Source organism: Hypanus sabinus, chromosome 19, assembly GCF_030144855.1.
Source record: "Hypanus sabinus isolate sHypSab1 chromosome 19, sHypSab1.hap1, whole genome shotgun sequence".
NCBI lineage: Eukaryota > Metazoa > Chordata > Chondrichthyes > Myliobatiformes > Dasyatidae > Hypanus > Hypanus sabinus.
In genome coordinates, this window is record NC_082724.1 from 15,321,249 (window position 1) to 15,348,610 (window position 27,362).

The following is a 27,362-nucleotide window of genomic DNA, read 5'->3' on the forward strand; positions in this document are numbered from 1 at the left end:
TAATAATGATTAAGTAGTTAGTACTAGTTAACAATCTGAATGCAGAAAGGTATTAGTATGATTTAATTTGATATGGTCTTTTGGTCTGGTTGGTTCTCAAACACTTTTATAATTTGGGGCAGATATATTTGGACAATGATTGTATTACTGGCTATAGTCACATTCTGCAGACAAATACCTTTGATAAAGAGGTTCTGTAGAACCTGGTGTCACTGGATAACAGCCCAGAATAAGAACCTGATGGTTTGCCTTTGAGCATCAAGATGCAGTGGCCATATCTAGTGGTGCTTCAGCTTGCTACCACAATCTATTTGCCATCAGTACACCCTCGGAGGAAGTTTGCAAACTTCCTCAGCAAGCTCCCCTCCCATACTTTTGTGTGATACCACTGACTGACGTTACTTCTCTCATCTCTCCAGTGTTAGGCAGCCTTCTGGAGTTTTGAGATTACATAAAAGTCTGCCATCAAAGTAGAGTAGAAGTAAGGAGTAATTTCATTAGCCAAGTTGTGGTGAATCTGTGGAATTCATTGCCACATACAGCCTAATATTTGGATTTATTTAAAATGGAGGTTGATAGGATTACTCAGAGAGTCAAAGGTTACAGGGAGAAAGCAGGAGAATAGTGTTGAGAGGGATAATAAATCAGCCATGATAGAATGACAGACTGAAGTGGCCTAATACAGTTTCTATATCTTATGGTCCTATCATAATTTTAGATCTTAGAGTGAGAAAAGTATAAAAATATGAATTCTAATTTGTAAGTAAAATTTAAATGTAAGAAATAATTTGATCATCGGGCTGAACTAGGACAACATGTGGTAGATATTAAACAACATTTGTGGAACCATGCAAAAATGGAAAAAAGCAAAAACTTTTATGCTGAATGAAGCTCAACAGGTGAGTAATTTGGAGATGAAGGAAAACTATTATAAAAACAGCTACAAAAGTAGACATTGAATAAGCTGCAAAAATAACAAATAGATTCATAGGAGTTAACATCTCAGGAATACAGAATCAGAATTAGATTTGATATCACAGGCATGTGTCACGAAATTTGTTGGCTTTGTGGCAGCAGTACAATGTAATACATTATAATAGTACAATATAACACATAATAACTATATATATAATAGTTAAATTAGAATAAGTAGTGCAACAATAGAAATAAATAAAACAGTGAGATAGTGTTCAATGAACATTCAGAAATCTGATGTCAGAGGGGAAGAAGCTGTTCCTGAATCATTGCGTGTTTTCCTTCACCTTTGTGTATCTCCTTCCTGGGAACAAGCAGACCTGCAAGAGATAAGAATGTTGAGTTCCTCAAAAATATATTAAAAGGAGAGTGGCGATTATGAACGTGGGGCTTCTACAAATTTTCAAATTTATTGTTAGATGGGATGAAGTTACTTGAATCTATCGTTAGGAGGAATTGTGGATTTTTGAAAAGCACATTAGCCTGGATATTTTAATATTTGGATGAAGTCATTAACGTGCATGGACAGACTATCTTCTAAGGGTGTTACTTATTTGGTCTTCCAGTGATTAGTTGTACAAAGAAAGCATACAGGATGAAACATAACCCTGAATTATTGATTGGCAATTGTTGGTAAAAATCGTAGAGTCACAGAGAGATTCAACAAGGAAACATCCAATCAAGTTTGCACTAACAATCACTTATTTCACTGATCTTACATTTATTCCCTCTGCATTCTACTCAACTCCCCCAAATCTCTACAGCTCATCTATAGACAGGGGAAAGTTTGTTGGGAACAAATATATTTCTGGACTGTGTGAGGAAACAGAGCACCTAGAGCAAGCTATGCCATCCAGGGGAGAACATGCAAATTCCACACAGACAACATCCAGCCAGGATTAGACCCCATGATCTGGGTTGCAGGGCCATGCCTCTCTTAACTGTGCCACCTGGAGAATGGAAGTGTAGAGGGCCATGCCTCCAGACTGGCAGATGGATCTCAGCAATTCAGGCAGCCTCTGTGGGGGGGGGGGGGGGGGGTAATACATATTCAATGTCTCAGGCCAATGTGTCATGACTGTGAGAAAAGGTCTCGTCCTTAATTGGAGACAGTTTATTTCCCTGCTGAGTTCTTCCTGTATTTTGTGTGTGTTGCTCAAGATTTCTAGCATCTGCAGAATTTCCTGTGTGTCTGAGATAAGACAGAAATCTGAAAGTAACCTTTCACATCTTGTTTCACTGGCAATGAAGAAATAGTGAGTATTTTCCAACTAAATTTAGAGACCATGGTAAGAAAGGAGGCATTTAAACTTGTGGTAAACTATGTATACCTGTCTGGACATGCCCCTCTGCTGACTGCTCCTGTGGCTCCTCCCACAGACCCCTGTATAAAGGCGATTGGAGGCATTGCTCCCTCCTCAGTCTCCGAGATGCTGTGCTCCATTTTGCTGCTAATAAAAGCCTATCGTTCGCCTCCCATCTCCGATAGTTATTGATGGTGCATCAAAACTGTATCAATAGAAGCTGAAGATTATAAAGGAAAATAAATAAAACATTAGCCAAACATGGGACAAAGATCTTTGAGTGAAGTTGAAAACTTGGGGACAGTCCTATTGTGTGCCTGCCATGCCTTAAAATATTGCTGTCATGCACAAAACTAGAAAAGGTTTGTAAATCTATAATGGTCATTGATGTAGTCAAAATTAGCTACCAATTGTCAAAATAATGCTCTAATTAAAGTGGAAATTGCATAATGAGAGGTCAATATCTGGAGGATAAATGTTGAACTCTTTGATTCAGTGAACCCTTAACCTCTGTGACAGACTATTAAACTTTGCATGGCTTTATTTCAAAGACACAACTCAGATATACAGACAGGCTTGTAGACAGACGCACACATGATGCGCTCACAATTGGTCATTGGTATGATCAGCTGATTACATATTGCAATACACAGTGGAGTCTGTTCAGATAATTTGAACTGAGATTCCATTGTAATTATTGGAAGAAAATGTGAGATATTGTTAGAAAATCTCCGCTTAAAGGACAAGCAAGGCAGCTAAGTCATTACCTGAAACAGGTATTGACATATTAAATAATGCCATTCCTTTCAAAACCAAGAGGCCTTAGCCGTACATTCTGAATATTCTGTTTCCCTGTTGGGATTACATTAACGTCAAAAGTATTGCACCGATTCATTTTGCCGACAACAATGACTTATTTTACGAGGGGTGATTGATAAGTTCATGGCCTAAGGTAGAAGGAGGCAATTTTAGAAAACCCAGCACATTTATTTTTCAACATAGTCCCCTCCTACATTTGTATACTTAGTCCAGCGGTCGTGGAGCATATGGATCCCTTCTTTGCAGAAGTGGTCCACAGCAGGGGTGATTGATAAGTTTGTGGCCTAAGGTAGAAGGAGATGAGTTATTAACTTCAAACTTTCTGCATTTTCACTCAAAGAGCTGAACTGCATGTGCATGTAACCAGAGTGTCTTGGGCCTCCAGGTGGTCCACTGCAGGGGTGGTTGATAAGTTCGTGGCCGAAGGTAGAAGGACATGAGTTGTACAGATAGTCCCTGAGTTACGAACGTCCGACTTATGGACAACTTGTACTTACGAACCGAGGAAGGAGAACGCCATCCGCCATTTTAAGTCGGACCGCGATGCCGTCTGCCATTTTAAGTCATTGCCGTTGACACTGAGTGTTTAACTTTGTATTTGGCTTAAATTTTTCTTAGTAAAATTCACCCTGACCCTGCCCATCAGCTGGTGGCACAGTGAGATCAGCGCCGGGCTGGAGAACAGCGGTTCCCGAGTTCGATTTAGTGACAGACCACTCCTGTGCCGGGTTGATGTTGATCCAGTGACTCCCGTACCATCCGTGCTGGGTTGATGTTGAGCTCACAACTCAACCTCATAAAAAAACACTGCCACCTCCAGTTTAAATTCCCACGCAGAATATTGTGGATGATCAAATTCTCAAACCCAGCACAGCCCCCACGTCTCATTTAGCCTGTCTCAATGCGGTGGTCCTTAGCAACCAGCAGACCTCGGGAGCCGATGGAGCTCGGGACCCGCCGCCCGCACTGTTTCTGTTCCATTGACGAGGAGCGATCGCGATTGAAAATAAAGTGGAAATAATAAAGCATTTGGAAAGAGATGAAATGCCATCGGTCATTGGAAAAGCATTAGGCTACAGTCGGTCAACGATTGGAACGATTTTAAAGGATAACGGATAAAGTGAGAATAATGGAGCATGTGAAAGGCGCTGCCCCGATAAAAGCTACAGTTATTACTAAGTGGTTTAATTATTGGAATACATACATTTCTTAAGTGTTTTATATGCATAGAAAGGTAAAATATATACTATATACTAAGACAAACGTTTGACTAACTGACGCTAAATAATACTGGATGTACTTGTTCCGACTTCCGCACAAATCCGACTTAAAGATGGACTCAGGAACGGAACTCGTATGTAAGTCAGGGACTGCCTGTACAGCTCTTGGTACATGCACATGCAGGTCAACTCTTTGAGTGAAAATGCAGAGAGTTTGAAGTTAATAACTCATCGTCTTCCTTAGGCCACGAACTTGTCAATCACCCCAAGCCGTGGACCACTTCGGGAGGTCCAAGACGCCAACTTCTACAAAGAAGGGATCCGTATGTTCCATGACTGTTGGACTAAGTGTGTAAATGTAGGAAAAATGAATGTGCTAGGTTTTCTAAAATTGACTCCTTCTACCCTAGGCCACGAACTTATCAATCACCCCTCCTATGCAAAATACACCTTTTAGAAAGATATTATTTGCACAATGGACAGGCTCTTAGAGTCAGCTCTTGCGAAAACCCTACAAAAAATAGTGGACGTGGCCCAGTCCATAGCGGGTAAATTCCTCCCCACCATTGAGCATATCTACACGGAGAGCTGTTGCAGGAAATTAGCCTCCACCATCAAGGACCCCCACCACCCAGGTCATGCTCTATTCTCACTGCTACCATCAGGAAGAAGGTACAGGCGCCTCAAGTCTCACACCACCAGGTTCAGGGATGGTTACAACTCACCAACCATCAGGCTCTTGAATCACATTCACTTCACTCACGTTCACTTGCCCCAGCACTGAACTGTTCCCACAACCTGTGTACTCACTTTTAGGGACACTCCATCTCATCTTTTCAATATTTATTATTTTCCCCCTTGTTTTATTTTTTTTGTATTTGCACAGTTTATTGTCTTTCGCTCCCTGGTTATTTGCCCTGTTGGTGCAGCCTTTCATTGATTCTATTATGGTTATTAGACTTACTGAGTATGCCTGCAAGAAAACAAATCTCAGCGTTGTATATGGTGTGTGCTGTGATAAATTGACTTTGAACTTTGAAATGCTCACAATGATAAGTTGGTATTGCAGCAGATTCTACATTACTCTGATTTGGAAAGGTGTTGCTGCTGTTTCATTGAGTGTGAGCATAAATCTTGGAACAATTTATAATATTTATTAGTGCTGAGAGAGTGCCAAAAGCAGGAAGAATGTAACGTTTGAGAAACTTCCTGTCCCTTGATGCTGTTGGAGGATAATACAGAAGTTCTGCGTCCGTGATTTATGGATTGGACTGTAGTTCACTTGGACTCTTTCAGTTTTATGTTCCTGCGTTCTGCAATTTCACCCATTCTTTCTTGTTGCCGTTTGCACAATTTCTTTTTTTTTGCATGTGGGGGTTGTTGATGTTTTGTTGAACGGCCTCCATGGTTTTCTTTGTTTCGTGCCTGTCTGGAGAAGATAAATCTCAGAGTTGTATACTGCATGCATATTTTGATAATGAATGTACCTTGAACCTTGAGGTGGCTCAGTGCTGCCTTCCAAGGAATGTTAGCTTTGGGCAATAATTTTTTTTGTCTTTCCAGTAACACCAATCTCTCACAAATAAATACAAAAAATTAATACTATCTTTGTTATAAGACAAACCTAAGAGCGTATTTATACTAACCCTTTCTCTGTAATGATAATAGAATTTCAAAGATAAGAATAAAAATATAAACATGATTTCACTAGAAGTGACAGACAGGGAGAATTTTCCTCCACAGGTTCCTGTCATATTCAGTCAAGTCATCTGCAACAGATATCACTGTTGGATAGCCTAGCTGGAGCAGATAGATTCTTACATGAAGGAAAAATATAATTTACTCAGCAGGAATTTTATTCTTGCTGAAGGGAGTTAAATACAAATGTAATCATGGAAATCTTGATACCACCTATTTCTAAGAATGGCTGCTGCTTGTAATCTTTTACACTTTCAGTGAGCATCCACAATACTGCTTTCATGCTTAACAATACTACTACTGTGTATTTTAACAGCACTGGACCGAATCCAGTAATTCAGGCCTAAGAACGAAGGGAATAATTCTGTTTTGTTACAGCAAATCACTTCAGGACTTCTTTTTTTTTGTTCATCAGTCATATAACTTGCATCAGGAACTACTTTCAGTACCCTAAATGACTGCATTGTAAACAATTAGTTTGGATCTTTGCACCTTAATAGGTTTGCTTTAGTTGCCAGACTAAGACAAAACATGGAAAATCATTTAGTCTTTTATTCCGAAGCCATATAAAGTGATGGTGCATGAAGAAACGGCGCAGTAAAATAGTAACTAAACGTTGCACTCACAAACTGTCCTGCTATGGAAACATCATTGCCTTTGAATGGAAAATCCTACAAAAGGTGGTGGCTGCGGCCCAGTACAGCACAGATAAAGCCCTCCCAACCATAGAGCACACCTAGATGAAACAGTGTCATGGGAAAACAGCATCCATCATCAAAGATGCTCATCACCCAGGCCATGCTCTTTTATCACTGCTTCCATCAGGTAGAAAAGCCTCAGGACTCACAACACCAGGTTCAAGAACAGTTACTACCCCTCAACGATCAGGTTCTTCTAAAGAAGGCTAACTGCACTCATATATTGAGATGTTCCCACAACCAATTAGCTCACTCAAAGGACTCTTTATCTTGTTATTACATGCTCTCATTATTGATTGCAATTTATTTATATTTACATTTCCACAGTTTGTAGTCTTCTATACTCTACTTGATCTTTCATTGATCTTGTTATTGTTACTAATCTATAGATTTAGTGAGTATGCCCTCAGGAAAATGAATCTCAGGGTTGTATTTGGTGACATATTTGTACTCAGATAATAACATTTACTTTGAATTTTTATTGGAAACCTGAACTGAAGTTGGTGTAAATGGCTGCCTGTCACTCTCCAGTTGCCCAAATGAGCCTGTTTCCTATATCCCATAGAACCATAGAACATTACAGCACAGAAACAGGCCTTTTGGCCCTTCTTGGCTATGCCGAACCATTTTTTTGCCTAGTCCCACTGACCTGAACCTGGACCATATTCCTCCAAACCCCTCTCATCCATGTACCTGTCCAAGTTTTTATTAAATGTTCAAAGCGAGCCCGCATTCACCACTTCATCTGGCAGCCCATTCCACACTCCCACCACTCTCTGCATGAAGAAGCCCCCCTCAATGGTCCCTTTAAACTTTTCCCCCTTCACCCTTAACCCATGACCTCTGGTTTTTTTCTCCCCTGGCCTCAGTGGAAAAAGTCCGCTTGCATTCACTCTATCTAAACCCATCATAATTTTATATACCTCTATCAAATCACCTTTCATTCTCCTACGCTCCAGGGAATAAAGTCCTAACCTATCTCCTGCCCTCATACAATGCCCCATATTTGTCTGGTTTATATTCGGTCTCCCATTATGCCCTCTGTGAACTCATCCTGACCTGCTCTCATTTTATCAAACTCCTTACAGTCTGTCCCTGCCTGTTTTCCCATCCCCTACACTCAATGGCTTCTTTATTCAGTGCCTCGTGTACCTACTACAGTGGCCTCTGAGTGTATGCTCACGCTGTAACTAATCCACCTCAAAGTTCACCATGCTGCGAATCAGAGATGCTCTTCTGCACACCACTGTTGTAACACGTGGTTATTTGAGTTACTGTCATCTTCCTGTCAGCTTGAACCAGACCGACCATTCTCCTCTGGCCTCTCAATTAACATGACATTTTTTCCCACAGAACTGCTGTTCACTGAACGCTTTTGTTTCTCACGCCATTTTCTTAAACTCTAGAGACTGTTATTCATAAAAATCCCAGGAGGTCGGCAGTTTCTGTGATACTTAAACCACCCCATCAGGCACCAGCAATCAGTCCACCATCAAAGTCACTTAGATCACAATTCTTCCACATTCGGATGTTTAGTCTGAACAAGAGCTGAACCTCTTGACCGTGTCTACGTGCTTTTATGCTTTGAGTTGCTGCTACATGTGTGGCTGATTAAGTATTGACATTAACAGCAGGTGTACAGGCGTACCTAATAAAGTGGTCACTGGCTGTATGTTACCGGTTCTCTCTCCTCAGTAAATGCTCTATCTGCAGTTATCACACCTTCTTAAATAATAAATGTTTGTTTTGCTACCTTTGCAACTCAAGTTCCAACTCTAGTCTTCCTCTCTTTGAGAAATCTTAGAAAATGATGCAGCCTCATCAATTCTTGTTGCCCTGCCTGGTTTTCACTAGTCAGATTTCCAGACCTGGCATAGTTCCAACAGTAAAAGTCACTGCTGCCTTGTTGTATGGTTGTTTTTCTGCAGACTTTGACGTGGTTATTGAACAGCATCTTGCGTCGAATCCTCTTAACTGTCATCCAGCTCAATACGATTTCAGTTATTTGGTTGTGTCCTTGTCCACATTGTAGAGAGTCCTGAGTCGAGGTGTCTCTTTCTGTTTCCTCTAGTGTTAACAGAAAACAGTGGAAATACCCAGGTAGTGTACATGGAGTGAGAAATAAGGTAGTCATTTGAGGTTGATGATATTGTGACAGGTGGAGATACGTCTCTACCGAAGAACGTGTAAGGTGTTCCTTCCCTGCACAAGCCTGCAGGTCACCCTTGGGCTCGGTGTAGCATCTGCTTAGCCCCTCCCCTAAACAGGGTCACGTGAAGCCATGGGAGGAGGTGGTGGACGGCCGTCTGAGCAGCTGGTGCATAGCACAGGTCCTGGCTATGTGACCACTAACACAAGGCAGAAAATCTTTGAAGAGTATTGATAATGGCTGGGGTCACCCATCTTGTAAAGACACTGTCCAGCAGAAGGCAATGACAAACCACTTCTGTGGAAAAATTTGCTAAGAACAATCATGGTCACGGAAAGACGGTGATCACCGACATCATGTGACATGGCACATAACAAACAAATGAATGATGTGTTGCTCCATTTTATGGCTCCATTTCCCATGGTGAAGACATCCTTACCTCATGATCCTGTACCAGCTATGTTTTGAATCGGCAGGAATTTCCTATGATTAGATATTCAGAAGACCAGAATTGTTTAGCTTTTTTTTCCCTTCAAAAACTCCATTCCCAAGCTGTCAACCTCATCCTTTTCACAGGCAACATTTTGAAACTGAGCCACGCTGATGTCAGTGTAACTGTCAGATCTGATATCACTGCCATCTGTAAAGTTCCCTATCTCTACCTCCATTCCATTCTTCAGCTCCAGCATTGGCTCAGCTAATCTGCTGATGAAACGCTTATCCATTTCTTTATTACTTCTGAACTTATCTGGCTTTCCCCTTATCCATTACAGTAAATTACTAAAAACTCGATTCAAACTAACAACATATTTTGTTCACCTACGTACAATTCTGCCACTTCTAAAGCTGGCTTGTCTTTGGTCTTCTAAACCCACTGTACCCTCAGCTGGCAAGGGTCCAAGGCCTTGGACTTCATTCCAAAACCACTAATTTCCACCTTTATTAGTTCTGCTTTGATGCTGCTTAAACCTTACTTTATGACAAACATTTGGTCATCTATGGTGAACTACATATATCTGTCTGGACAAACACCTCTGCAGACTGCTTCTGTGGTTCCTCCCACAGGCCCCTGTATAAAGGCGAATGGAGGCACTGCTCCTCCCTCAGTCTCTTGTTGTGTGGTGGTCTCTTGCTGCTAATAAAAGCCTATTGTTCGCCTCCCATCTCCGAGAGTTATTGACGGTGCATCATCATCTAAGGTTGGTTCCTTTAGTTTGTTATAGGTGGTTGTGGTATTGGGGGTAAGCTGCCATGACCTATTAAATGCTCCCGATTGTGCACATCTCAAATAGCCTCTGACAACCAAGCCCAGCTCCTGGCCTTCACATGAGGCTTAGCTTTTAAGCCTGGTGGAACTGTTCCTAGTAATTTGATAAAGGGCAAGAGCGGGTTACTGGTGCCTTAAGACCAGTCGCTTTGGGCAGATGGGGTTTGTGGTTGGTAGCTCATTTAGGAGAAGGAAAACTCTGATTTCAAACCTCTGCTGCCTTCTGGCTATACCCACTTCAGGAGTAAAGCCTGATGATAACTCCAGAGCAGGAGTCCCGAAGGCAATCCTACATTGAGTTAAATGCTGACTGGCAACTCCTGTGACACTGCTGGTACCAAACTGTATCAGTTCCTGCCGTTGCTTTGGATTCATCAGCTGTGTGGAGAGGGGGAGCCTGCTACATGGGCAACAGCTTACTCTCCATGTCGTACCACGTAGATATGGCAAGTGCATTATGTAGACACGTGGGGCACAACATCCACGGCCAACCCTGACCAATGGGTCATCTATCCTTTCTTCATTCATGGCACAGAATTCTTTTTTTTAGTGCAGTATTGCTTCTATGAAACAACTTGGAATGTTTTTGTAGTGTTAGAGATGATATTTGAATGGAGACTATCCTTGTTGTAGTACTATTATTGGAAGTGCATAGCAGACCTATCACGGTCAACAAGAGATCATTCAATAACTTCAGGCTGCAAAAATTAAATATTATCTGAGCATTCTTTTAAATATTCCCACAGAACTTCAGCATTACCTTTTTTAATTTTTTGACAGCAATAGGTGTCGAAGCTTATGTCTTCTACAGCTGAGTGTGAGCCACCATAGACTGGCTGGGACAAAATGGCCTCCTTCTCTGTCATTAGGAAAAATATTACAGGGCAATTTGAAATGGATATTCCCTTCTTGAGTTGTACAGCATATCAGCCAAGCTCCAGTTGCCCCTCTCCTTGGCGGTAGAAGAATTTAAGGCAGGGAAAGCACGCCTCATCATGACCCTCAAAGACTCCATGGACAACAAGGTCAGTGAAGCAGGAGTCAAGATAAACAGACAGGGAGCAAACGGAAGGCCGCAGAGGCAGTAGAAGAAGCAGAGTCCCAACTTCGCCACGGGGACATTGTCGGAAGATTGTGTAAGGGCAGACAGGGCCTGGGATGTGAGTCAACAACCAGGTGGAGGGAGGCCAACCCCAAGGACAGACGGCACTTGGTCCAGCAGGAGATAAGGAAGGAAGAGGAGGAGGCTAGGTATGTGCGAGCAGTGGAGATGGGGAATCAAGGGATCTGGACAAAGTGGGAAACAGAACAGGGAGTGTTGACATGGGATGACATATGGAAATATACATCCTTCCAAATCCAGTTCTTACTGAGGGCTGTGTACTATGTACTAGCAACGCCAACAAACCTGCGGAACTGGGGTATAACAGAAGACCCAACGTGCCATCTGTGCTGGAAACCAGCCAAACTAGAGCATATTCTGTCTTCATGCCAGGTTGCCCTGTCCCAGGGACGGTACGGATGGAGACATGACCAGGTTTTGAGAGCACTCACCCACACTTTGGAGGCAGAGAGGAAGAAGGACCACAAAAAGGATAGCCAACCAAACTTCATCAGGACCGGGGAACATGCTGCAGCAACAAACAAGCGGAGAGACAGTATCCTGAGCATGGCAAAGGACTAGGTGATGAAGGTCGATCTTGAAAAGAAGCTGGTGATCCCACCAATAGTAGAGGCCACACTTCGACCAGATGTTCTAATATTGTCAGGGAGTGCGAAGAAGCTTGTGGTGATAAGAGCTAACAGTACCATGGGAGACCCGATGCCAAGAGGCCCACAAGAGGAAGCTTGCGAGGTACGAAGAACTGGTGGCGGACTGCAGACAGCAAGGCTGGCAGACGTGGAACTTCCCTGTTGAAATGGGGGCAAGAGGATTTCCCACCATGTTGTGCTGGAAGATGATGGCAGCTTTAGGGATACAAAGGAGAACCAGGAAGAGAGCCGTTAACACCATGGCCCAAGCAGCAGAGAGAGCATGCAGTTGGCTTTGGCTGCGATGGGACAATAGTAGCTGGATATCTCACTGTCGGGGGTCGAAGACTGATCACTTTCTGCTGTCCCACCATCCCAAGGATGTTCGGGGTTAAGGGATGTAAAGTCTGGAGACGGGTGAACCTGGCTGATGACTCAACGGTCCAGCAGCAGAAACATCACAGCTGTTTAAGGTAATGATATCATTAGAAACATACTCTGTTGCCAACAATGTTTTGCAGTAAATACAGTGAGATGCATGAAGGAACGGATCACATCAAAGAAAGCAAAGTCATATTGGCTTGCAGTTCTCAGTCTTAGATTGTGTGAAATTTTGTCTAATATCCACGTTGCACGACCAAATCGTGCAATTTCAGGTGCAAGAATCGATTCAAGGCAACTGAGTTTTCTATGATCCTTCGAATGAATTTAAAAGGAACAGCACAAGAAAGAGATCTTTCTCACATGCTCAAGATGTGCCAATCACAATGTCAAGTTTCCAAAGGTTACTAATTTATAAAATATCTTAATCTGATCCTATTGTGTAATAAGTAACATTTTAAATCTCAGTGAGGGTTTTATTTGTTAAGGAATAACTACTCTACTCTAATTAAACATACAAAATGCATTGTAGGTATTATTTAAATCTAATTGTGGAAGTTTAGATATCTAGTGGTAGGGTGACCAGACGGATAGTGTGAGTAATGTTCACTATTTTTGTGATACGTCTGTTTGTAGCAGAACTGATCAAATTCACCAAAACTCCATTCACACATATCAAGGAATTATTTTCATAATAAATGCTTTTTAAAATTATATTTTAATAAATTGAACTAGCTTATCAAATTGTGCTTTTGGCGATATGCAAATGAACCTGAATGAGCCTGTGAAAGCAAGACACGTTTTTAAAAATTGGAATATAAATTGACAGAAGTCTGCACCTAGTTTGTTTCCATGCATAAACACGGGTGGTTTACTTTAAATTTCACCAGAACAATCTAAGACAGAGAAACAACACAGCGGACAGGAATTGATCGGTGTACGAATAGGAGAATTTAAAGAGAAGTTTGCATTTGCTCTCTCCTGTATGGGGGACATCATGATAAAACACAAACTGAAGGAAGGTTGAACAGTATCCTCCATAAAAAGGAGATTTGTAAACAGAGACTGAAGTGGGAGGAGGCAAGTGGTTGTGTAGCAGAGAAGTTGTATAGGGGACTGAAGATTGGGTAGTGGAATTGCAACATCTCCCTGGAAAGAAACAAGGAAACCTGTGGCAATGGAATGATTTGCTAGTTGGAAAAAAACTACAAAGTGTGATCTCTGATCAATGAGAAGGCTTATGAGTAGAACATATTTTATTTGTCATTTGGGATATTACAACACATTTCATAATTGAAGTACTCTAATTGTGTAAATATTGTACTATAGCGAAACCGGTGGTTTTGAAGATAAATTTTTATTTTACACTTTGAAAAGTTATTTATGTAAATAACTATAAATTTGTAATTTACTTATATTATTTACAACTATCAGTAAAATATTACAAAAGATTAACTCTTAGAATAGTCCTTTTTCAAACCTGTCAAACAAAAACAAATAATTTTTTTTAAAATGCCTCTAATTTAGAGGATTTTCCTCTTGACTGAGGTGTAGTGTGACTGTCAGTTTCCAGTTGCTGAAGGTCCGATGTCCTGAATTGCACTAAACCACAGAGCTCAATCTTTGGCTACATAATTGACTTGTAGCAATGTGCCAAGGGCCCGTCATGGAACCAGCTGCTTCTTTCATAATTTGAAAGCTTGCAACTTCTGCCAAGGTTGCTGAAGAATTTGTCTTCTGACAATTTCTTCAGCAACATTGGCAGAAGTTGCAAGCTTACAAATTGGGGAATCTCAATTATTTACCATAATTACCAGCCCAGAACAACGGGGTGCTTCTCAAAATTTAGTTTCATTAGTAGCCCACTAATTATGGAAGATCAGTAAAAATTATGCTCGTTGTGAAAAGATGAATTTCACTCCTTCCCAAATAACGTGTAATTATATCCAAGGGTGAATAGAGTTGCAAAATCTGGCATTGACCCAGATGAACACAAGCAATTGTACAATGCCAGCTTCAGAGCACTGGACCAAAATAAGTACCAGGAATGAAAGTATATGAAAGGTCACTGACAATGTTCCTTTGAAAACTTGATTTATTTCCTATTTGTAATCATCAAATTAAGTCAATCTCACAACATACTGTACTATCGATTGGAGCTAATGAGCTCTCCTAAAAGTACACTCACTGCGCACTTTATTTACAGAAACTGACATCTGAAGTAAAATTCTGTGGGAAAGAATTAGTTTCTTACGTACTAAAGATTTTTAAGTAATAATAGCTGACAGGAATGATTATGTCCATTTCTGCACAAAAAAAAGGAAATCTGTTGAGAGTGATTTAAATTAATTTGCTTTATTGTGCTTCTGAACACAAAAGGACAAAAGGAACCACGATCATCAACATTTGCTGCACATTAATCATTTTGTACATGGACTAGACTTCTACTGAAAAAGCCACCCAAGACTATGTTAGATGGAACCAATAGAGGACGTTGGCACAACCATTCAGATTACACTGCAGTAACATCAGGGAGTTATGAGAATAAAAGCACTTCTTGAAATGTTTTAGCTTTCTTTAAAGATGGGTGCAGGAAAATTTAAGCCAGTTGAACACAGCAGCTGTGTACAAGAAAGGCCAGAGTCGCCTCTACTTCCTGAGGAGACTGGGGTCCTTTGGAGTATGTAGGCCTCACCTTCTCATGTCCTATTGGTCTGTTGTCACCAGTACAATCTTCTATGCAGTGGTGTGCTGGTGCAATGGTATCTACATAAGTAATGCCAGCAGGTCTTATAAACTGATTAGAAAAGCTGCTGTGGTTACAGGAGTCAAACTGGGCACACTGGAGGCTGTGGTTGAACAAAGGATCCTGCAGAAAATCCTGGCACTTGTGGACAATGTTTCTCACCCCCTGCATGCCACCTTGGCTGAACAGAGGAGCACTTTTAGTAATGGACTATGACAACAGCACTGCTTCAAAGAGCACCATATGAGGTCATTCTTCTCCTCAGCCATTAGGCTCTATAATGAACCAACCTGTAGCCAGAGAATTGATTACCCCCTCCTGTTAAACCATTTGTGGTAACTTATTTTTTTTACTCTTTCTACTTCTCTACTAATATTTATGTCTGTGCACTTGTATTACTACTGCAACACTATAAATTCCTTTGGGATCAATAAAGCATCTATCTATCCTTAGCTGAGACGAGTTAGAGGAAAGGTTGAACCTACAGCTTATTTCTAAGGTTATATGAAAATGTGATTAATTTTTGCAAACATGCATAAGCATTATATAAAAACATATAAATATGCCAGATATCTATTCAAATCAAAGTTTTTAGAATTAAAGAATTTTTATTTTAATCTAAATCACTCGCAACTGACTTCCAATATTTATGTCAAAACAATGTGATTATTCTCATCCTTTATATTTGGAAAAAAAATGAATATATTCTATATAAGGAGGAAATTCTTTCCCACATTTTGTTTTTCCTTCAGTCATCAAATAATGAACTAGTTTGAGATTCCTAGATGCAAGCACATGGAGATCTGCCTGTGCCAATGTTTCATTCTCAGGTTAGTCATTGGAACCCTTTGCAATAAATTCTGTTTGAAAGTATTGAGTTCACTGGGACATATTGAGAAGATATTAGGAGTCTGACTTTAGACAGCAAGGTCTTAAGACATAGGAGCAGAATTAGACCAATCAGTCCATCAAGTCTGCTCCATCATTACATCGTGGCTGATTTATTATCCCTCTCAACCCTATTTTCTTGCCTTCTCCCTGTAACCATTGACTAGTGGTGTTCATTTCAAGAGGACTAGAATATAAGAGCAAGGATGAAATGTTGAAATTTTATAAAGCACTGGTGAGGCCTTACTTGGAGTATTGTGAGTAGCTTTGGGCCCATTATCTTAGAAAGGATGTGCTGAAACTGAAGGGGGCTTAAAGAAAGTTCACAAAACCAATTCCAGGATTGAATGGCCTGTCATATGAAGAGCATTTGCTGGCTCTGGGCCTGTATTCACTAGAATTCAAAAGAATGAGAAGTGATCTCATTGAAATCTATTGTATGGTGAAAGGCCTTAATAGAGTGTATGTGGAGAGTATGTTTCCTCTGGTGGGAGAGTCTAAGACCAGAGGACACAGCCTCAGAATAGAGGGGTGTCCTTTTAACATGGAGATGAGGAGGAATTCCTTTAGCCAGAGAATGGTGAATCTGTGGAATTCATTGCCACAGGCTGCTGTGGAGGTCAAGCCTTTATGTACAGTATATTTAAGGCAGAGGTTGATAGATTCTTGATTGGTCAGGGCATGAAGGGATACAGGGAGAAGGCAGGAGATTGGAGCTGAGAGGAAAATTGGATCAGCCATAATGAAATGGCGGAGCAGATTCAATAGGCCAAATGGTCTATTTCTGCTCCTATATCTTTTAGTCTTATGGTCTTTTGCTGTGTAAAAAAAGTAGTTACGGCATCTGTTTTTAAGAGGTTATTTCAATAAATCTTATATTTGCAAGTTGGGATTAGCATTTCATGTTTTCTGTCTGATTGCACAGAATATTGAACTTCATACATGGGTATGTACATCTCTACTAAAAGAGGCACTCCTTCCCTCCACTAGTATGCAGGCCACCCTCTGGGTAAAGTATAGCACCTGCTTAGCTTTCAGATCAGCGTCACGTGAAGCCATGAGAGCAGGTGGTGGATGGTCATATGAGCAGATGGTGCACATCACAAGTCCTGGTTATGCCACCACTGATGCCAGGTAGACAGTCTCTGAGGAGTATTGAAAATGGCTGGGGTCACCCATCCTGTAAAGACACTGTCCAGAAGAAGGCAATGGCAAGCCAATTCCATAGAAAAATTTGCCAAAAGCAATCAAGGTCATGGAAAGACCATGATCGCCTATGTCATACAACACAGCACATAATGAGCAAGCGATACATGTGTATAGACATGATATTACATCTAATAACATCTTCCTCCAATGTACAAATTTTAATCTTGACACTGTAAAGTCAACAATTTTTTCTACTTCTTGTGTAGGCGAAGGTCTTGTACAATGTTGGTACATATGCTTTGCATTGACTGGTGTATGAGGTTAGGGGGACAGTTGGTGTATTGTGACCTTAAGTATGTTTTCTCAAATCCTGGTTGTATATATGATCCTTGAAGGTATTGCATCCCCTCAGAAGAGCAAAACGCCCCTCTAGCATTTTTTGTGTGTTGACCCTGAAGGTTCTGTGGCTATTTAGGCCCATAGGTTTTTCCCATTTGGAGAGGACTGCAACAGTTTCTATACTTTTCACAGTGTGATTCCCAAGATTTTCCCGGCACTCTCACCTGCACGAAAATTTATCCCGAATAAGTTCAAATTCAAAGCTCAAAGTAAATTTGTTATCAAAAGTACATATATGTCATCATATACAATCCTGTGATTCATTTTCCTTTGGGCATACTCAATAAATCCATAATAGAATATCAACCATAATAGAATCAATGAAAGACCACACCAACTTGGGTGTTCAACCAGAGTGCAAAAGACAACAAACTGTGTATATACAAAAAGAGAAATAATAATAATAAATAAATATGCAATAAATATTGAGAACATGAGGTGAAGGGTCCTTGAAAGTGAGTCCATAGGGTGTGGGAACATTGCAATGATGAGGGAAATGAAGTTGAGTGAAGTTATCCCCTTTGGTTCAGCAGTCTGATGGTTGAATGGCAATAATTGTTCACGAACTGGCGGTGTAAGTGCCGAGGCTTCTGAGCTTCTTCCCAATGGCGGATGCGAGTAGCAAACATGAGCTGAGCGGCTCCCCGATGATGGACGCTGCTTTCCCGCGACCATGCCTGTATAGATGTGCTCAATGGTGAGGAGGGCTTTATCCATGATGGACTGGGCCATATCCACCGCTTTCAGTAGGATTTCCCATTCAAGGGCGTTGCCATTTCCGTACCATGCTGTGATGCAGCCAGTCACTATGCTCTCCCCTACACAACTATAGAAAATTGTCAGAGTGGTAGATGTCATGCTGAATCTTTGCAAGCTCCTATGGAAGTAGAGTGGCATTAATCGGGGTACTTATACAGTATTATGCTATATAACATTATTAGTTGTAGAACCTGGACCTCTATACCTCTCTCTGCAATTAGATCCTTGACTTCCTAACTGGAAGACCACAACCTGTGCAGATTGGTGATAACATATCCTCCTCGCTGATGATCAACACTGGCGCACCTCGGGGATGTGTGCTTAGCCCACTGCTCTACTCTCTATATACACATGACTGTGTGGCTAGGCATAGCTCAAATACCATCTATACATTTGCTGACGATGCAACCATTTTTGGTAGAAACTCAAGTGATGAGAGGGCATACAGGAGCGAAATATGCCAACTAGTGGAGTGATGTCGCAGCAACAACGTGGCACTCAACGTTGGTAATACGGAAGAGCTGGTTGTGGACTTCAGGAAGGGTAAGAGGAAGGAACACATACCAATCCTCATAGAGGGATCAGAAATGGAGAGAGTGAGCAGTTTCAAGTTCCTGGGTGTCAAAATCTCTGAGGACCTAACCTGGTCCCAAGTTATTGATGCAGCTATAAAGAAGGCAAGACGGCAGCTATACTTCATTTGAAGTTTGAAAAGATTTTGTATGTCAACAAAAAACACTTAAAAACTTCTATAGATGTACCATGGAGAGCATTCTGACAGGCTACACGGTCTGGTATGGAGGGGCTACTGCACAGGACTGAAAGAAGCTGCAGAGGGTTGTAAATCTAGTCAGCTCCATCTTGGGTACCAGCTTACAAAGTACCCAGGACATCTTCAGGGAGCGGTGTCTCAGAAAGGCAGTGTCCATTATTAAGGACCTCCAGCACCCAGGGCAGGCCCTTTTCTCACTGTTACCATCAGGTAGGAGGTACAGAAGCCTGAAGGCACACACTCAGTGATTCAGGAACAGCTTCCTCCCCTCTGCCACTGATTCCTAAATGGCCATTGAACCCTTGGATACCACCTCACTGTTTTTAATATACAGTATTTCTGTATTTTGCATGTTTTTAATCTATTCAGTGTGCGTATACTATAATTGATTTACTTATTTATTTTTTCTTCTTCTGTATTATGTGTTGCATTGAACTGCTGCTGCTAAGTTAACAAATTTCCCGTCACATGCCGGAGATAATAAAACTGATTCTGATTCGGAATCTGGTTCTGACTTTGTACTTTAGCTCCTAAATTTATTTCACTTGACCTCATTGGAATGAATGAAGTATTCCAGTGCCAATAATTTGGGGAAATTTGCCAGACATCTTTATTTTGCACCAACTCCAACAAAGCCCAAGTGCATCAAGAACCTGTGAAGCTCTCCCTCTCACGTGATGCCACTTCTCCCCAGACAGCTGTGATGCAGAGTGCCTGCCAACATTCAGTGCAGTCATTATGCATTGCACTGAGAGTGGGAACAGAGGGCAGCACCAGTCACCTTCAAGTGGAGAAATCCACTCATAATGTTGGGTGCACACCTGATAAACTGGACAGTTAGAATTGGTGTGGTGAACTACATACACCTGTCTGGACACGCCCCCTGCTGACTGCTCTTGTGGCTCCTTCCACAGACCCCTGTATAAAGGCGATTGAGGCCTGAGCCCGGCCTCTCAGTCTCCAGGATGTAGTGTAGTGGTCACTCACTGCCTGTTCCTTCTTCCAGTCAATAAAAGCCGATATCTCGCCTTTACGTCTCAGAGTGAGTTATCGATGGTGCATCAATTTTATTGACTGGAAGAAGGAACAAGCAGTGAGTGACCACCATACTACATCCTGGAGACTGCAAGGCCGGGCTCAGGCCTCAATCGCCTTTATACAGGGGTCTGTGGGAGGAGCCACAGAAGCAGTCAGCAGGGGGCGTGTCCAGACAGGTATATGTAGTTCACCACAATTGGCACGCAAGTGATTAGGCAGCATAAAGTTGATGTATTCAGCACATACAGATTATTTGTACATTGCTGTCTCTCCAGCTGCTGCCAATTCAGCCTCCCAATCCAACTAGAACAATGCAATTTACTGCCTCAATCTTCTCATTGAATTGACCTATGAGCGTTGAACCAGAAAAGGGGTAGGAAAAGGTTGAAAACCTGAATAACTGAAAAAGTAAACGATTGAGCTTCTTTGCAAGTAACATACTTTACCAAGCATCAGTTCTCTTTGTGCTCAGGATTTTTATATTAAATCCCTAGAGTTTCATATCAGTGGCAACAGTGCAAGAACAGTTTGGAAAGCAATGACTATGTATGTAAAAAATGGAAGGACATAGAACAGTTTATTCTTGTATTTATTTTATTGTGAATATATTTTATTCTGCTGAAAAAATAATCAGCTCCCTTTGCAAATTTTGGGTTATATGCACAAGAGATTCTGCAGATGCTGGAAATCCAGAGCAACACACACAAAATGCTGGAGGAACTGCAGGTCAGGCTGCACCAATGGAAAGGAATAGAGAGTCAACATTTACAGCTGAGATCAGGACTGGCGATTAAATTAAATGCATAATTTATGGTGATTTAAATTATATGCATTGCTTGTATCTTACCACAGGTAGTGCTCTTCAGCTTGGCAAGACTCTGAGATCACATCATGTTCTGAGTCTCAAACATTTGCAGAGGTGTTCTAATCATCCTTTTCATTTCCAGATTCTATGAACTTCATGTTTTCATTCCAACATGTTTCAAAGTTTAATTCTATGGGTAAGAATGTTGCTGTAGCAAAATTTAAACCAGGAAATTGTACTTCTTAGGTTGTATGCTTGAGTTAGGGCTTATAGCAATTATTAACCTCAGCAACTAATCTTCAGACCTGAACGTGGATTGTAAATTAATTTTAAAATGCAGTCCTGAACAATAGCTTCCTGGTGGTGTGGACACCAATTGATTGAAAACCAGATAATACCGATTGACATTCATTTTGGGTGCCTGGAGTGTGGGTGTGGAGAAGGTGGTGTGAAAACTACATGCAATTCAAAGGAAGCATTGTAGATGCTTTGTAACTATAAAATTGTCCATTGATTTTTAGCATATAAAATGTCATGTAATATTGGGTTGAACAGGCCTCTTCCTCCAAGAGTGTCTCATTTTGTTGAATAAAACACTTTTGTATCTACTAGCTTCAGTGTCTCTCTGGTGACTTTGTTCATGTTACAACAGTATTACTCATGCCTGACAGCACTGAAGAATGCTGTACATCAGGACATAGCGGTAAGAGAAGGCCTTTGAACCTTTCAAGCTGGCTGCACTATTCAGTTACTTCGTGGTTGATATCGATATAACTGCAGTTATTGACCTTACTTACACACCTCCTGATAAACTTAAAAAATACATCATGATTTTGTTTCCTGTTGGACTCCAATTCGTGGACTACATAAGATTAAATACCTCAAATTGACTTGATTTTCAGCCTCAGTTTTCTCACTCAGTGACTTCTCTTTCTGCTAACAGGCTGTGTTGTTGCTGTAGTAATTTTCTCAGCATGGCTTATGATTTTCATGTCATGCTTGGTAAAAGAAGCTTATTAGACAAAAAAAATCTACATGCAACTTGAAAAATGATGAATGCACAACCTGAAGGTGGTATTTCATGTGGAAACAATAGTAAATGAAACATCTGGAACCGCCTAATAGCTTACTGGATGTATCAGAATATATTAAAGTATAACATCAAAAATGAAATGCAGATGCAAAAATGGATGCATATAGGTATTATATTATTTCATTTAGAAAGTGACTTTGAACCTTGCCATAATGAAATGACATTATTTTGATAAAGTTTAATTTTAAGTGGTGGTAGGGGAGAATGCAAATCGCTTCATAGCAATGGAATGTATTTTAGAAACATAGAAAACCTACAGCACAATACAGGCCCTTTGGCCCACAAATCTGTGCGGAACATGTCCTTACCTTAGAAATTACCCAGTGTTACCCATAGTCTTCAATTTTTCTGAGCTCCATGTACCTATCCAGGAGTCTCTTAAAAGACCCTATCATATCCACCTCCACCACCATCGCTGGTAGCCCATTCTACACACTCACCACTCTCTGCATAAAAAACTTACCCCTGACATCTCCTCTGTACCTACTTCCAAGCACCTTAAAACTATGCCCTCTCATGCTAGCCATTTCAGCCCTGGGAAAAAATCTCTGACTAATCACACGATCAATGCCTCTCATCATCTTATACACCTCTATCAGGTCACCTCTCATCCTCTGTTGCTCCAAGGAAAAAAGGCCAAGTTCACTCAACCTATTCCCTGTTATCATTTTCACAATTTTTCTTTTATTTTCAGGCAATAAGATCTTCTGGACTGATCATACTTCCAATTCACCTTCTTACATCTCAAAGATAGCACGAAAAAAACAGTGAACAACAAGCTGATCTGCCTGCCATCACAACTCAGGAAGTTTCTGGAGGGAATTCTGAGGAATGTGATCTGCCAGCATTTGGATCAACAAAGTCTGACCGGAAAGAACCAACATGACTTTGTGGAAAATTGTGATTAAGGAATGTTTTAAAGTTTCCTTGAAGTATTTACCAAAAAGGTACATGAGTGTAGGGCAATGGCTGCTGAATGTTTACATTTCAACACTACCTTCAACAAGTTTCCACATATTCTAAACAGGGGTTCCCAACCTGGGGTCCATGGACCCCTCGGTTAATGGTGGGGTTCATGGCATAAAAAGATTGGGAACCCATTGTCTAGAAGGTTAAGTTCCATGGAATTCTAGGAGAACTAGGTCTTGATGAAGGGTCTCGGCCAGAAATGTCAATCTCTTTTCCATAGATGCTGCCTGACCTGCTGAGTTCCTCTGGCATTTTGTATGTGTTGCTTGGATTTCCAGCATCTGCAGATTTTCCCTTGTTACTCTGCATCCAATGCAGCAAAAAACCTCCACAATAAGATAAAAAAAACAAATAATAATTTAAAAAATAATAAATCACTATAACTACATGAGATACCTTATATACATAGATTGATTGTTTGGACATAAACTGATGCCAGGCACAGGAATGTCTGTACATAGGTGACTAACAGATAATGATAAAGTAGTTACTTTAAAGTAGAAGTAGTAATAGCTTTCAACGGAAGCTGCCCGACCTGCTGAGTTCATCCAGCTTGTTTGTATGTGTTGATTTGACCACAGCATCTGCAGTATACTTTATGTTTAATGATAAAGTAGTAATGGTTGGGGCGAATCTTTTAAAATATTCCAAAGTTTTATCTTAAAAAGAGTATTGCTCTCCGCTTTGACACTCAATGCAGCTGCGCAGGTGGACTCTGGGGTTAAGAAGACTTATGGTGTATTGGCCTTCATCAATCATGGAATTCAATTTAGGAGCTGAGAGGTGATGTTGCAGCAATATAGGACCCTGGTCAGACCCCACTTGGAGTACTGTGCTCAGTTCTGGTCGCCTCACTACAGGAAGGATGTGGAAGCCATAGAAAGGGTGCAAAGGAGATTTACAAGGATGTTGCCTGGATTGGGGAGCAAGCCTTATGAGAATAGGTTGAGTGAACTTGGCCTTTTCTCCTTGGAGTGAAGGAGGATGAGAGGTGACCTGATAGAGATGTACAAGATGATGAGAGGCATTGATCATGTGGACAGTCAGAGGCTTTTTCCCAGGGCTGAAATGGTTGCCACAAGAGGACACAGGTTTAAGGTGCTGGGGTGTAAGTACAGAGGAGATGTTAGGGGTAAGCTTTTTACTCAGAGAGTGGTGAGTGTGTGGAATGGGCTGCCGGCAATGGTGGTGGAGGTGGATATGATAGGGTCTTTTAAGAGACTTTTATATAGGTACATGGAGCGTAGTAAAATAGAGGGCTATAGTTAAGCCTAGTAATTTCTAAGGTAGGGACATGTTCAGCACAACTTTGTGGGCCAAAGGGCCTATACTGTGCTGTAGGTTTTCTATGTTTCTATATGATGGCCTGAAACTGAGGCAGTAGGCCTATTCCGGGTGCTATGGGATTTCGGGTTTATGGACTCAATTTTGTTCCGAAAGCTGGTGCTTGTTTTTATTGTTTGCGTGGTTTGTGTTTTTTTTTCTCTTTCTCTGTGCATTGGGTGTTAGTCCTTTTTTTTAATCGGATTCTTTCAAGCTTCTTGCTTTGTGGCGGCCTGTAAGCAAACTAATCTGAAGGTTCTATAATTTATACATGCTTTGATAATAAATGTACTTTGAACTTTGAACTTTTGAACTTCCAGCATCTGTAGAGTTTATTGTGCTTAAGTCTAGAATTGGCTTTATTGGTCATTTTGCTTGACACCTGCTTACCAGGAGCCAATTTACCTGACGAATTTGAACAGTTTATGTTAATTTAACTTGCAGATACTAAGGTACAATTATACAAAAAGCTGCAGTGTTTGAATCGAAAATCTAAAGATGTATGAAGTGATGAAGTTCCACTGTCAATGTGGCATTTGAACTGGGTTCGTTAAGGAAATCAGAGTGTCTGCTTTTATCATAATTAGGCTGTGTATGTTTGTGTGAGATAACAGCAAAGGAGCATGCAGAGCGACACTGGATAATTCAGTGTTTTTGCTGCTAAACGGTTGCTAGGTTGCTCCTCCTGAAACAACATGTAAAGCCTTCAAGGTCTCCAGGCAATTATTATTTTAATGGAAACAGTTCACAGATCTAGGCAAAGCATAGAATACTGTTATATACAGCACTGTTTACTGTTATGTGTGTACAACACTCAAAGGGGAAAATTCTGTCATAAATACTTTTTTATGGAAAAGGTGGCAGGAAAATGATTAGTACTATTGATATTGAGGTGACATCCGTCACTAAAGACCTCCATCACCCAGGACATTCCCTCGTCTCATTGCTACTGTCATAGAGGAGGTACAGGGGTCTGAAGGCACACAATCAAGGATTCAGGAATAGCTTCTTCCCCTCTGCCATCAGATTTCTGAAAGGATATTGAACCCATAAACACTTCCTCACTACTTGCTTTACTTTTTGCATTACTTATTTAACTTTAAATTTATATTTATGTAATACAATGTACTGCTGTCACATATCAACACATTTTGGGACATATGCCAGTAATATTAAACCTGATTCTGATGAATTTAGAGGTAGAAGTGAACTAGTGTGGTTAATACAGTGTGCTACAGATAAAACTTCCTTCTGAATAAGAATCTAATGGTATTTACGCATCAAGGTTTAAACCATACATCCCAATGTGGGAGAAATAATTAATATTTGCAAAAGGCTCATGGATGTCAAGTATTACAGTACTCATGTCTATAATGTCAATGTGTAAAAAATGAACTCACATTTGAGATGGAAGCTTTGCACTTATCGGAATGTTCTAATTTAAGTCAAGTGAAGAAAGTAATACAATATAGTTTACAGATCTCTAATATCAATAATGATAATGCAAAAGAAAGATCATAAATTTGGTGAGTGGACATAATGGAAATAATATAAATTAAATTGACAATCTTTAAAATGTTGTAAGTTTGACCTGGGGCACGCAGAGATGACGCCTCCCACAACCCAGGGTACTAGTCTTAAAGTTAAGCTGTGAGACACTCAGAATAGCAATGGAATTAAACTTCTTCATTCAGAGGGGATGGAACTTCGGAGCAGATATGAGAATGCAAATGGTCTAATCTTGCTTCTTTTTCCATTAATCCCATTTCACTTTACCTCCATTTCCCTCTCCACCCCATTCTCCTGACTATTGAACCTATCAACTACTGCCTTAAGTATACCCAGTGACTTGCCTCCATAGCCACCTGTGGCAATGAATTCCACAGAATCACCATTCTCTGGCTAAACAAATTCCTCCTCATCTCTGTTCTAAGTGGATGTCCCTCTACTCTGAGGCGGTGCCCTCTAGTCCTTGACTCGCACACTATAGGAAACATCCTCTTCACAGCCACTCTATTGAAGCCTTTCAACATTTTATAGGTTCAATGAGATCCCCCCTCATACTTCTAACTTCCAGAAAGTAGATGCCCAGAGCCTTCAAACCCAGCTCAGATGATAAACCTTTCATTCCTGCAATCATTCTTGTGAACCTCATCTGAACACTCTCCAATATCAGCATATTCTTTCTGAGATTAGGCCCAAAACTGCTCACAATATTCCAAGCGAGGCTTCACCATTGTCTTTTAAAGCCTCAGCTTTACGTCCTTGCTTTTATATTCTAGTACTCTCAAACTGAATACTAATATTGCTTTTGCCTTCCTCAGTACTGATTCAGTCTGCACAAGCACTTCCAAGTCCCTTTGTACCACAGATTTTTCAATTTTCTACCCGTTTAGAAAATAGTCTACACTTCTGTTCCTTTTGCCAGAGTGCATGATCATACACTTCCCGACACTGAATTCCATCTCCCCCTCCTTTGCCCATTCTCCTCATCTGTTTAAGTACTCTCTGTCGCCTCCCTGCTTCCTCAACATTACTTGCCCCTCTATCTAATTTCGTATCATATGCAAACTTGGCCACAAAGCCATTGATTCTGTCATCCAGTATTATCAAGTTTTTGGATGGCTTTTAAGCTGTGCCCGGACACACAGACAAGAGTGTAGGGAGAGTAGGGAAGTGGGCTAAGCACCATCATTGAGGAGCACCCGTGTAAGTTGTCAGTGAAGAGGAGATGTTATGATTGTTCTGCACTGACTGTGGTTTCCTGATGAGGAAATCAGGGATCCAATTGCAGAGGGAGGTACAGAGGCCCAGGCTTTTTTTACTGAGGGAAAGATGGTGCTGAACATCAAGCTGTAATCAATAAACAGTAGCCTGGCATATGCCTTGCAGTTGTCTAAATGCTCCAAAGCAGAGTGGAGAGGCTATAGACCTGTTGCAATGGTAAATGATTTGCAGCAGACCCAGGTCCTTGCTTAGGCAGGAGTTAATCCTATCCATAATCAACCTATGAAGCAGTTCATTGTGTTATTGTCTCTTTCCTTCCTGTGTGAAGTTTTCCTGTTCACAAACAGACTGAGTGATGCTGTCAATTTTATGCCAGTGCATCATACACTATGTAGTTCTCTGCTGAGATTGATAAATGTGAATTGAGCAAT